We start from the raw sequence: 15,139 nt of genomic DNA, 5'->3' as shown, positions 1-15,139 counted from the left end.
ATTGTACTTGGAATTACCCGTGTCAAATAATTGTTATCGAGGATAAGGAATTCATTTTTTTATAAATTGGTAATGGCTTCAGGAATTTGATCAATTAATTTATTTAAAGCCAAATTTAAGTAAATCAGTACCGCAATAAATAAATAAGATAATTGATTCAAATTTTAGGGGGTTATTGATGAGCCGCAAAAATGGGTAATTATATGGGCACATTCAGCCTCCTAATTCGACTTAATCCACCATTCTCATTTGTTTATTGCATGTTTTTTATTATATTTATGCTAATAGAGTAAATTGGGTTAGTCATTATACCAACAAGTCTAATGTGTGCTTTATGCAGTAATGTTTGGTCAATTTTGAGACAAAATCAAAGGTTTAAATGAGCACTTGGCAGCCAAATGCGTGGAAGAACAAGGGAGAGGATTTTTAGGAAGGTGTCCCCTTCATTTATGAGCCCTTACCTCGAATTCTCCACCAAAAACTCAGAGCACAAGGGGCAGCCAAGCAAGTCAAGTAGGACTGCTGTTAACTGCAAATTTTGGCAGTCGAGTCCCCAAAGTTTAGGAGGACTGTTTGGGTCCTCAATTTGTATAAATAAGAAGTCTTAGGGCCTCATTTGGAGTTAGCCGGTTTCTAATTCGATTTTAGTTAGTTTGTAGTTAGTTCTTAGGTAGGAGTTAGTCAGATGTTAGTCAATAAGTTGGCTCTGCATTTCAGCACATCTTCAAGCTTTTGCTTGTAGACAGCTTTTGGGATGTAGCTATTTTTTTGATAAATAAAGATGAATCCAGCTTTGAACTAGCTCTAATCTCTCTTAGGAGGTTGTATCTCTTGGGGTTGGGCCCAACCCAAGTGCCCAGTACCTCCTTTGTGTACTTTTATGTGTCTTTGCTGCATTCATAGACTAAATTATGTTATTTAGGTTAAGATCTTGCTTTGCTACTTAGGTTGTTTTTGATGGTTAAAGTAGCTTTTCATGCTTCAGGTTGATTTGACAGTTTGGTAAAGGAAAAGATCTTCAGAAAAGGCCATCAAGAAACCCTTGATCTCACCTCTCCCTTCTTGGGACCATGAGCTGAGACCAAGGTGTCCTTGCTGCCACAAAAACACTATTTTTGCCTCTTCATGCAATTGCTAGTGTTAGATTTTTAGTTAGGAAAGTTGGTACCAGTTGTGATTACATGCTTAGATCCCTTCTCACTTAGTTTTCATCATTATCTTGCATTATTTTCTTCCAATAAATTTCTGTTCATCATGGTTGCTGGTTTCTAGGTCAAAATAGGTCAAAATAGCTAGATCTTTGGTTTGCATAGTCTTTGTTTGGTTAGTTTTGGAAAATAGTGTGCAGAACACCTGTGATGCCTTCCTGTCTACCTTTCCTCCATCAGGAAACCTGCTCCAACCCCCTAACTTAGATTCCTCCCTTTCATTTTCCACCCCTTTTCCAATTTGACTTAATTCCCATATCTTTGTGCAACCTTGCTCCCTCCATCCTTAAACCAAATGCGATCGCCTTAACCACTCCTCATCCTCATTCACCAAGTCCTAGACCTCCTCGCACCCTTATCTCACCTCCATACCCACTTTCCCACCATTTTTCCACCATCAACCCTCCAAAATCCTCTTTTCGGAACATCCTGTAGAAGCTACAAAACATCCTATAGAAGCTACAATACATCCTGTAGAACCCCTTCAGACTTCCTGTAGAAGCTCACGAAAGTGGTTTCTTGAGATCCGATCACTATGAAACTCTCTGGGAGGGTGCTAGGGACCCCTTAGGCCCTCTTCTCACCTTCCCAACCTCCTACAAGCATTTCCTTTCACCAATCAACCTCTGCACAGTCAAAACTAGTTAAAGCACATGCATAATAATTCTACAAGATTACTCCAAAATGCAAAAATATGTTTTTTTTCATATTTCTCTTCAGAAGTAGTTTAGCCACATGAATTTTACCTTTCTAAAATTCAATGGCATCCATTTCCACTGCTTTCATCCTTTTTCTTGCATCAGTAGGGTTAGTTGGTAAAGCTAGGATTTGCATTTCCTTTCAGCTTTTAGTTTCTTTCTGCAAGTAGATTAGCCTCCTTTGAGTTAGGTTTCATCCATCACAGTTAAAAGCTTCTTCTAAGAGCTCATAGAAGTTGGCTTAAGCTCCTAGCGGACTTGTGCCAGCTGATCAAGTGACAGCCGCGGCAAGAGCTAGTACTTGTGCATATAGCATCGTCGCTTCCAAGTTTGTTACGAACTACCAGGTTGATAAAAGTAAAGAAGGGAGTCCCAGGAGTTGCAGCATTATTGCTGCAATATTGGGGCCCACCAATTATAGGATAATTACCACTTAACTTGTTATCATTAAGACTTCAAGTGGTTAATTTGTTAAAATTGGCCACAATTACAAAAATGTTGTCCATGAACATAGTTGAAGACAAATCTAAATAGGTTAGTTTGGTCAAGTTAGCAATCTCTTGAGGTACATTAGTGACTTTGATGTTGTAAAGACCTAATTCTGTAAACATGGTCAAATTGGTAATGGTTGTAGGCATGCTCCCTCTGAGATAAAGACTGAGAATTAGAGAGGAGAGGGATAGAAATATTTCAAAAGGAATAGAACCAAAAATATTCAAGCTTGAAATGGATAGATGTGTAAAGTGTGTCAAATTACCCAGCCAATGTGATATATTACCTGAGAACTTGTTGCCTTATATATGTTAAACTATACCTAATATATATTAATATAATTAATTAATTGACTAATTTTTTGTATTTTTAATTTAAAAATGTGATTTTTTCCGAGAATTAAAATAACTATATTTATATTTAATTTAATATAGCTTATATTTTATATTTTAAAAAATTATTAGAATAAAAAATAATAATTTGAATTTAAATATTTATAAAATAGATCATTTTAACTCTTAAAATATATATTTATTTATTCAATAAAAAAAATCAAGTGTTAACAAAAAAATTATTTAAGATTAATTTATTAGTAAATTTAAAATTTTATATAAACTTTAAGTAAAAGTATTGTAAATTTAAAACATTTCTTTTCTTTTTTCTTTTTTCATAATGAGAAACCTCTTGAAATAGGGTTGTAGAAGTGTAGTAATTCGTATAATTAAGTTTATAACAAATACTCCAAAAAAATTCTCAATTTATATTTTTAGCTTCTTTATTTTCCAAGAGAATAACAAAATTAACTTTATGTACAATTGTCTTAGAAAATTTACCCCTATTAACATTTTTAGTTTTCTCTAATTTTCCCACTCCGGCTCATGAAATTAGAAAATACATTGAAATCTCATGATACTGGAATGTTTTCTTTATCCATAGAATTTTCCGTTTCTTGGCCTCACTTATGTCAAATCAATACAAATAACTCATATGATTGAAGCTTCACAATATGATAATATTTTCTTTATATAAAAAAAAAAAAAAAATCCAATTTCTTAGCCCATCTAAGTCAAGTCAATACAAATAGCTCATGTGCTTTATTAATTAATACAACTAAGTTTCTAATAAAATATGGAAAATTTCTCTACTTATTTTTTTGATCTCCATATTTTCCAAATGGAATCAAACATTTCTCTTTCCTCATGATTGTCCAATAATTTCTATCTCTATAAACATCTTTATTCTTCTCTCATTATCTCAATCCAACTCAAAAAGATAGAAAATACATTGAAAATCCATGATATGATGACGTTCTCTTTATCAACAAAATTTCTCATTTTCTACCTCCACCTAAATCAAGTGAATACAAATAACCCATAAAATTAGAAATACATTGAAATTTCATAATATGATGATGTTCTTTTTATCAATAAAATTTCTAATTTTCTAGCCCCACTTAAGTCAAGTCAATACAAATAACCTTTAAAATTAGAAAGCACATCGAAATTGTGGTTTCCCATATTCGAGCCTTACTTGAAACAAGTGAATACAAATAATCCATAAATATAAAAAATACATTGAAATTTTCATAGCATTATGATTTTTTTTTATCAATAAAATATCTCATTTTCTAACCCCACTTAAATCAAATCAATATAAATAATTTGTAAAATTAAAAAACACATTAAAATTCCATAATATAATAATATTCTCTTTATCAACAAGATTTCTCATTTTCTAACCTCACTTAAAGTCCAATCAATACAAATAACCCATATAATCTTTACATAAGAATCTCTTTATCCATAGGATTCCCCATTTCTTAACCCCATTTAAGTCAATTAAAATATGTATAATAGTTTTCCTTTTCTATTAATGAAAATTTCCATTGATTTATTTTCTTTTATATCCAATACAAAAAAATATGAATATTTCTGATTTCTTCGTTTTTGTAATTTTCTTAACTTTTCCAATTTCATCACTATTTTTCATTTTTTCTCTTTTTATCTTTTCTTCGTAGTTTTTAAAAGGAAATATAATGGAGTTTAATAATATGATTATTTATTTATATTTTTATAATATAATACTAATATTTATAATTTTTAAAATACTATTAAGGGAAAAAAATTTATTAACATCAATAAAATAAAAATTTTAATCATGAAAATATCATTTACATATTTTTTTTTAATTAAAAAATTACCCATTAATTAAAAAAAATATTTCTACTATACTTAATATATAGTATAATATTAATATTTATAACTTTGAAACAATAATGTATAATTAAAAAGAAAATATAAATTCTAAATATTACTTAAAAGCATATATATATATATATATATATATATTTAATTTTTTATTTACACATAAAGAAGAAATTAGACATTAATATTATTTGAGAATGTGGGCTTTCTAAATTCAAATTCATACTATGTGTTTTTACTTTTAGAAAAATGTGAAGTATGTGTGAAACATTTGATAATTCAAAAAATATTTATATAAAGAGATACCTCCATCCCAACTCTCGCCATCACCCAATACAAAAATATATCATCCTTAACACCTTAGCCACAAGGGCCATTTAAAATTCTGCAACACAAATTTTTGAAAAAGGAAATTCTCATTTAACTAAAGTCTTCTTATCTAATGGCTACAAAAAATTTCAAATAGAAAGGGCCTTATATTCATCTATCAACCCCAAAACCTCCAAACCTTTGTCCAACCCCATAGCCAAAGTCAACCTTCCTTACACCCAAGTGATCATTGTTCCCATCTCAAAAGCCCTTACAAAAAAGAACATTAAGACTATATTTAAACCTCACACCACCCTTTAACAATTATTCTTGTGTTAAGGACCACCCTCATCGAACGCCTGCCTTGGGGTTTATCAAACTCCAAGTTCTTGTGGAATAACCTACATTGGCCAAATAGGAATTTTTTAAAAAGAAAATATAGTTGAAACCCACACAATATAATATCTAAATATTCCTTTGCTAGGCACTCTCACAATAGCAAACATATATAGAATATTCTTCAATTGTTGGGAAGATTGTACAAATATGCATAGGTATGGAAATGTGAGCTTGTTTGAGTAGTGATCAATGATAATGACCATGCTAAAATGAAACAAACTAAAGAGGTAAGTTTTGTTGATCTTAACAAAGCAAAATAACAATGTAGATGGTAAATCGATTTTCCAATCACTCAAGTTGCATGCGAAAGAAATATGAAGGTGAGATCTTGATGGAAGATGGGTTCATTGTTGAAAAATATTTGGGTGATGTGGATTTTATGAACGAATGAAATGAAATACATATATAAAGAGGAACATAAAGATACAATGAAAAATATAACTTCAATTCATTAATAACAAAGTATTCAATATTGTTTACATGTTGAATGAAAATAGGCTAGCTCAGGTGATTGTAGCTTATCTCTAAGAAGACATGTGGCAGCTACATGCCTTCTGAACCGTGTTACAATGAGCCTCCAAGGCCTATTTATTATTGAGAAATAATATAAAAACTTAAACACCCAAAAACCTAACCCTAGGAGATGAAGCGCCAAAAGTCATTCGGCATGTTGGGGTAAATTGGTACATGAACTTCTTGGGGCCATAACTTTAGAATACGATCTTTGTTTGATGTGTATGATACATCGTTAGAAATATATATCCGAGGACTACAACTTTCGACTGCAAACCCTCTACAAAGGTTATCGATTTTCCTATTTTCCAACACCTTACTCTATGCCAAAAAATGAACATAGAAACAACTCCCACAAATCCAATCCACACTACCATCCCTAATGTTGTCAAATATATTTCTTCATGTACATATCTCAACCATCTTATCTTAACATTATTGCCACTACCATTGTCTCTTGTCACTATTTTATTTGAATTCACATTTTGCTTGCATGGTGGTAGAGCAAGCCCACATAAGCACTTATTATTCTGAAATGAAGTCACAGTAGGACTATAAAATTATGTCCCTGTTGGGATTGGCCCACATAGCTTATTAGATGAAATATTTAGAGAAGCTAATAGTGATAATTTATAGAGTTCTTGAGGAATTTCTCCATATAATTTATTTTTGGCCAAGTTCAACTCTTCTAGATTAGATATGTCACCAAGACCTATGCGTATTTTCCCTTCCAATTGATTCCAATATAAATTTAACAATCGCAAGTTATTCAAACTTGCTATGCTTATAGGGATTTCTCTAGTAAGATGATTCATAGACAAATCAAATGTCTTGTTTGTTTTCCACACATATGGAATACTATACTTGATCCCTTTTATGTCCCTTTCCATTTCATATTCATACTTGAACCCTTGTGAATATTTGTTTATTGCAATTCCCTTGATTCTATCAAGATCACATGCTATTTCTCCACTAAATTTATTGTGAGATAAATCCAACACAAACAACTTGGAGAGACTTGTAATCCAGTGAGGAATAGTACCTTCAAGGTTATTATAACCAATATTTAGAACTTGCAAGTCACCAAAATTTGCGAGGGAGGAATCACACCTCTAAACCCATTGTGTCTTAAATTTAGCCCCAAAAGTTTGGTGCAATTGGCCAATGATGAGGGCAAAGTCTGAGTAAAGTTGTTAAAATAAGCAGAGAAAACAATTAAATAAGTCCAATTATAGATGCCATCAATAGTAATGGATACCTCTAATTTGTTTTGTGATAGATCTAATGCTTGAAGTGAAATTAAGCCATTGATATTGTTATGAATACTCCTGAAAAAGCTATTATTATATATGTAAAGTATACAAAGGGCTTTTAATTGACCTAAGCTATATGGAATTCGATCAGTCAATTTGTTTGAATACAAAATTAAATATTCCAATGATTGAATTTTTCCTATTGTATTTGGAATTACCGTGTCAACCTGTTGTTTGAGAGTAAAAGGTATTTAAGTTTTCTTAAATTTCCTATTGTACATGGAATTAGGCCAGTCAAACTATTGTGAGAAAGTAAAAGGTATTCAAGTTTTCTTAAATTTCCTATTGTACTTGGAATTACCCATGTCAAATAATTGTTATTGAAGATAAGGCATTCAATGTCATGTCCCTTCTCAAACCCATTTGTAACACGGTGCTACTACACAATTTTGGCAGTGATTTTGGTTTAAGAGGAGAACCCCACATGTAGAAACTTAGGAACTATAGGCAGTTCAAATTATTTTTGGCAACTAGTGGAATGTGGAGGCCACCCATTCATAATTTGAATTTGGCCAAGGAGGACGTTGGAGCGAATTTGAAGTGGAAGTAGGGGCCCAAAAGTGGCTAAGGGAGCCTAAGGTGATAAAAGGGGATGGAGCTCTCATTTTCGAGCATCCTTATTATTCTGACAAACAAACTAATTTTGTACTCTCTATTGTTCAACGAGTCTACTAGTTGTTTAGCCACGAGTATTCTGCAGGGAAGATTCAACCTCTTCTTCAGGGGACCATCTGTGCCCACCCTAGGGAGGCTGTTACACAGGAGTTTTCAGGGAGTCCGGTACAGTCACAAACTTTAGTCATCAGCACAGGGAGGAACTATGTATTCCTAGGCAGGTAGAGAACATGTAGGAAGGGTTAGAAATTAGCGAGGGGGTTCACACCTTGCTGGGAGAGTCAGGAATAGACCAAAAAAGGTTTTCATAGCTTTTTGGGAAAGCCGAGAGTTGAGGAGACAACGTAGAAAGGGCAATGCTACTGGAGTAGTAGCCAACTAGACTAGAGCAATAGTTAACACAGAGGCCACTGTAGCAGCAAACTCATGGTGCTGTGAAAGTAGTCATCTGGACCAAGGGTCATTTGGGAAGCAAGGAGTTAGTCAGTATAGGTGGACCTAGAGTTCTAGGGGTATTTTTAGAGGGCTTGGCAAGCTATTTCCGGCAAGTTGAATTTGGCTATAGCAGCTAGGGAGAGGCTCCAAGGAGGCTGAAAATCAAAAGTCAGAACCAGAGAAATTCCCTTCTGGGTTTTCCTGAGTTTTTGACAAGGATCCAAAATCTAAAGTTTCATAATTTTTTGAGCAATGGAGGTAGGGTTTTAAGTCATATCTTTGCAACAGGTAGTGTAGAATTGCTCGAGATTGAATAGTACCTTTGGGGATCGATTTTGGGAAGTCCAAATCGAGCCAAACAATTTCTAGGTTTTGTGGGTTTTGGCCAAGGAGTTTGGGGTTAAAATCATATAAATTTTTGGGCAATTTTAGTGCACCTTCCATCCATTTGAACTTCAACAAAGCAATAGTTTTTGGGCAGCACAGTGCAGATTGGTGCAGTAGCTCGACAACCTTCAGCTCAACCATTTTCCTACCTGGGTTTGGTCCCCTACTTGTCCTTTTAGACAAACCCAGGTGCACCATTCTGTCATGCGGAAAGAGTCGATTTTGTGGACAAAACCAACCTCCCTAGAAGCTTAAGGCTTTCTATTGACAAACAAGACAATTAAGAGCAATCCTTCTCTAAATATGCATTTACAATATGAGTAACCAAGTGTTTAGATCCTACCTGTAACCCAACGATGTTGTAGTAGTCCAGCCTCGTCGATCCAGATGAGCTCCTCCTTCTCTTCGAAACCTGCATTCACTAACAATCAAACGATTAAATAGCACCTGAATATCTCATAAAATAAAACATATTTAACATACAGACCAAGGAGTATATGAAACAACTCATAAATAACAAATTGTTGAGAAGAATGGACTTATTTGTATTAATAGGAAACAAAAGAAACCATTACAACTTGAGCCTTGGTGTTGTGCAGATCCCTCCCAGGGTCCAATAAGAGTTCTCCTTTACTTTGATCAGCTCACCCACTTCCAAATGAAACAAGAAAGGATGGGAATCTCTCCTCACAAGCTTCTACAAGGAAGTCCTAATTCCAGCAGCATCTACCCTTAGGAATGTTCAGCTTTTAACCTCCCCTCCCTCTGGCCCAATGCCTGTATTTATAGTGCTTTGGAGGAAGTTAATTAGTTCCACCATGAATGGGATAAGCCCTTCTTTCAATGGGATAGTTCCCCTCTTCATGGGATAAGTTCATCTTTCTTTGGGGTGCATGAACCATCTGGAGGCGCTCAATACATGTCAAACCATCTTCTAGAATGCTCTAGATTTGACCACAAGTAACTTTTTAAAGATGAAACTCGCGCCTTTTGACCTTTACAGGGGTACGCACCCACCCCTTTACATACAGAGCGTACAAGTACGCAGGTATTGTGAACTTGGGTTGTGTACACGCAGGTAAGGCTAAGAGAAACTGCGTACCCAGAGATAATTGACTTTAAATGACTTTTCTCTCTTTCTTGGAGTTTGACATGAAGAGCAGAGGCATGAGACTTGCCAAGGAGGATAGTATGACAGTGGATGGAGCCATACTAACTGCAAATAGTCATGGTGACATTTTTTAGTGTAACAGATTGCCCCCTAAAGTGCGAAGCCTATAGTAGATTATGGTTTTATATCATCTAGGAAGGGTGAAGTACTTTATCATTTCAAGGATTATCTTGTGGAGAGCCTGGTCAGAACCTGCAAATATTCAACACAAAATACATATATAAGATGATATCATCGCTGAGGTAGGCATTCCCATAATCAGATTGAAAAACTTTAACTAACGATCTAACTACTGCTCTGATACAGGAATGATTTTGCAGTACATCACAATCATAGACTCATGTAGACACAGTATGGACGCAACCATCTGTTTATGGTTAGTCTACTATATAATGAATACAAAACTCCTCGCAGCCTGGATGGTGGAAACTAGATCCAGGGTCTTCATTTCTACTTCCCGAATTGGTACGATTCTATCCATGCGAATAAATGAGTTGATGTCGAACATGGTAGAAACCACTTGATTACCAGTCGATGATGTAAACTGTTAACAAGTGTGAGACAGACCACCAGTGATGTCAATGGTTCTCAAAGTACCCAGTACAATCCATGAGATGTGAATGAATGGGTTGATGTCGAACACGTCACAGAATCCTTTGATCGAAGGTCAATGATGTAAACTGTCGAGAAAGGTGAGAAACCTGCCATTGATGCATGCAGACTTCAAGGTACTGACGATTTCTAAGTCATCTTTCTAGATAATGTGTTGATGTCAATAGAAAGCGACCCGTTGTAGGCAAGCCCACAACACGAAATCATTGTTCAAGTTGAAGAAATGTTGCTGTAAGGACTGACTCAGGGATGGTCAAAATGGATGACAAGTATTTTGCATATGAATGGTTTATTTGCAGAGAACTCTTGAACACATAACGACACGACAAACGGCTTGGCGACGATTGACCCAAAGTTAATACCCAGAAACGGTTGAAGACTTTCAAAGTGGTTTAATCAACTTTAAGGCAAAGGATTTCCCAACCCAAGTGAATGAAAAGTGTTGTGTTCAAGAGCGGTGATAAGGTTTTTCTGTGACAAAGGATAAAAAATAGGCTCATTCTTCTCTCTTTTCCTCCACCATTTCTGGCAAGTACCTCTTTATTTTTTACAAGCTTGAGGAGGATAACATATGCTTGATTATAAGCTCATCCTTCGGATGAGTCCAACTTAGTTTAGATTCAGACCCTAAGAAGGAGTGGTCCGTTCCTGTTTGTAATCGAACAGGTCCTTTATTGTGAAATTTTAACGAGTCCAGTGTAGGAGAAACTTGGCGTTTTTCAATTTTAGAGAGTTTGAAAAAACTAAAGAAGACTCCAAGGTTGAACTTTTTCGTAAATTTGTGTCTCCCAAGCCTGAAAAAGTATAAAATAATACTTGAGAGAACCGCTTGATCTTGCGACCAAGGAGTACTTTCATAATTAGTGCCTTTGACCTGAAAAGTAAAAAGCGATCAAGGGTACGTCGTTTTATTTCCAGTATCAAATTTGAAACGACAAAAATCCGGCAATCTTTTCATGTTTTTACGGTCAGAAAAGGGCTATAAGAGGACCGTCTTTTAATTCCATTTTAACGAGTGTAAAAGAAACGCTCGGCAATCTTTTCATGTTTTAGGAGTCAGAAAAGGGCTTAAAAGATGACTCTGATGTCTTGGTTCGTGAAAAATAATAATTTACCCTGAAAGTCCTTTTGTCCTGCACAAAAACAACACATTACTCATACCTGTTTGAGATAGGCAAAAATACATTGAAAAATATCCTTTCATGGTGAAAAATAAACAAACTTAGCATTCATTTATCCAAAAAACCTATAAAAAGACCTTTTACCATGTCATTTTTACCATTTTACTGTTGAGGGAGAGAAAAGGGCTTTTGACAAGAAACTTCCCGTGGACTTTGCGGAGAATCCGACCGTCGGAATCGAGCGCCGTCTCTTTCAGGTATTTCACAACATCCTCCTCTTCATTTTCATCCGTTTAGAATTTCATTTTAAGCTCTAGTTTGATTTTTTGGGGGTTTTGGGGTTTTAAGATCCGCTTTTCGGGGTACGCAGGTGCCCCATGGGTGACCTGCGTACCCCGACATTTTCGTTAATGGGAAAATGGTTGGAGTACGCAGCCCACCTTCAGAACAGCTGCGTACCCACGCTCTGTTTTCTGAACGCGGGGTGCGTACTCCGCGCAAAGCATTTTAAAAACCCCAGTCTCAAAACTAAACCATTAATTTTTGATTTAATGAATTCTAATGAATGTTTTCTGGTGTGTAGATTGCCCATCATGCTTGATTGGCGCGAAAGAGAACACGAAGATGTCGATTTGGCCGCAATAGGTCATCAACCTTCCATTGATGCTTTGAAGGCATGCGGTCTCTACAAATACTGGGCCATACCTGGCATGAGGGCCAAGGTGCCATTCTTAGAGTGGCTGGTTGAAAGGTGGAACATTCAGGATCAATGCTTTTACATCGGAGAGCACCAGCTCGAGATAGAGCCCTCCGACATATATTTTCTCACTGGTTTGCCAAATAGGGGCGAGCAACTGTCTCTGTTCGGGACTAGGCCGGGTGGCCAATCCCTTGCTAGTCTCCGGCTAAAGTGGTGCAACAATCAAAACCAGGAGAAGGGGATAGAAATCAAATACATATCCCGACCTGAACTTATGGTAATTGCCTTTACAATTACCAGACTTTGCGGGGCTGCCGCTTTGCACATAGCCACTGGATCCCAAATGCGGATGGCTATAGATTGCTTCTGAGGCACCATTTTCAACTGGTGCGATGCTGTGCTGGCCAATATGAAGGGCCAACTGACTAGGGAAAAGAACGGGCAATTGAAGACCTTTGGGTATGGGCCTTTAGTTGTGAGCTTTGCCCTAGAGAGAGTTCCAATGCTGATCCCTCAGCATCTCACTATTGTAGTTGGGCCTCCTCGGGAGCCTAAGTTGATGCGGTGGGTTGCGGTGATGGCCCGGCATCCTGATGAGGGAGCGGGAGTTGTCCGATTTCCTGAGGGTTACTTTCACTGGTTGGAGGACCAGGTCTTTGCGATCCAGGATTTTCCTTATGCCGGAGTGGATTTTCGCGGTGATCCGAACATGGTTCTTCCATAGGGAGAACAATGGGACGACAGAGGTACTTCATTTTTCACAAGTTTTTAAATTATCTATTTTTTTTTTATATATATATCGTCTCAAAACTGACAGTAAAAATTTTCAAAATGCAGATGTAGGCCCACGACGTCCGGCCAATCTCCGGGCTTTTGAGAGGAGACAACCAGCTGCACCGGCACCGGTCCCACAGGACGAGGCTGCAGAGACACTAGCTGAGTTGGAGCAGGATCTAGAGCGTCTGACGGCGGATATACCAGAGACTACTATAGATGATATTCCTATCAGACTTCAACGCTATGTAGTCGCAGTCCCAGGACCTTTTAGGAGGTTCTTGTGTAGGGTAGCCCGTGCAGTGGTGTCGTATAGGGAGCATCACCAGTGATTGGATGGTCACTTTGTAGACACATGTGACATTTTGGTTTTTTGTACTTATCATTTTTGCCGATCATAAGGTGTTTTTCAACCTATGATCGAAGACGATGTATATTTTTTGACACACTCCTATCTATATATATCATTATTACCGGCTTATTTTGTTAAACATGTGTGATGAAATGTTTGTAAATTTACATTTATGATTATTACAAATGTCTATTTAACATTCGAGACGCAATTGCATCTGCTAATGTATTTAAAGACCTTGGAATATGCTGATATTCAATGTAATCAAATTCACGTTCCAAGAGACGCACCCTCAAAAACAATCTTAATAACACTGGATTTCTAATGGCATAGACTCTATTAAGCTGTAATACAACGAGTTCAGAATCTAACCTCACTATCAAACTCCGAATCCCAAATGAAATAGATTCAGATAATAACTCAATCACTGCACTGTATTCTGCAATGTTGTTTGTTGTTTGACCGAGGCTCACCCCATGCATAGAAACTAACTCGTCAGAGGGCGAATAGATAACCCAAGCTGCGGAAGAGATATTCTGTGTACTACGACAAGCACCATCAGCAAATCCAATGTACATTTCGAGAGGCGTCGACATCTGCAATATCAAGAGTAAAACCAAGATAAGCCAGAATAACGACGAAAAACACACTTTCTAAACTAAGCACACTATCTAAACTAACAAACACACCAGCTAGAAAGAAAAATCTAACCTAACTAAAATCTCCATACCCATCATTTAAGCATAATACCTCTTTAGGTAAAGTCCATTTCTGGGTTTACCCAAAGAGTCCCCGTCAAAGTCTACCAGCTCATAGGCCCCTTTTGCTAGCTTTCGCTTGACAATATAAGGCCCGTGCCACATAGGAACGAATTTTCCAGCACCTAATTTATCATTAGCTTGATCATATAACAACACTAGGTCTCCTTCCGAAAAATTTCGAGGGGTCACATTCCGGTCATACTGAGCTTTCATACGTTTTGCGTGAGTCTCGATTGCTAAAGCAGCTTCACGTCGAGTCTCATCTAATTTAGCTAAGTATAATAGACGCTTCTCCTCTTCGGAAGTAGCTGGGAGTAATTCGATGGCCATTTGCAGTGACGGGATTTCGCATTCAATGGGCAGCACGGCTTCCAAACCATAAACTAGTTGGAAAGGAGTGAACCCTGTTGATGTTTTTACTGAGGTTCGGTATGCCCAAAGCGCTGAAAATAACATGTTGTGCCAATTCGACCGATGAATACCAATGATTCGTCGGATCATGATAACTAGAACTTTGTTGATGGACTCAACCAGACCGTTCGCTTGGGGATAATAAGGAGTAGAACTATCATGACGTAAACCAAGCTGGCCTGTAAGTTCTGTCATCATAATGTTTTGAAAATGGTGCCCATGGTCAGTGATTATCGCTTGTGGAACACCAAACCTAGCAATAATGTGATTGAATATGAAAATTGCAGCTGTCTTGCTGTCTGCCTCGAATGTAGGCATCGCCTCGGCCCACTTAGTAAAATAATCAACCGCAAGGATGATATACGCATGCCCCCCGGTCGAGTGAGGGTTACAAGTAATAAAATCGATACCCCATTTGGCGAAAGGACCAACGGCAATTATAGGGTGGAGAGGAGCAGGTGGCGCGCGCATCTTTCGATCAAACACTTGACAGTTGTGGCATTTTCGGACCGCAATAATACAGTCTTTAAACAAGAATGGCCAGAAATAGCCAGCGCGCAATATCTTTTGGGCTGTGGCATACCTAGACATATGACCGCCACACGCCCCAGAGTGACAGTCATTCAAAACCCTTTTAGCTTCCTCGTGAGTTAAGCAACGTTGA

Source organism: Pinus tabuliformis, chromosome 8 (assembly GCF_031772625.1).
Source record: "Pinus tabuliformis cultivar Carrire ecotype Pingquan chromosome 8, CPIR1, whole genome shotgun sequence".
NCBI lineage: Eukaryota > Viridiplantae > Streptophyta > Pinopsida > Pinales > Pinaceae > Pinus > Pinus tabuliformis.
This window is presented reverse-complemented; position numbering follows the sequence as displayed.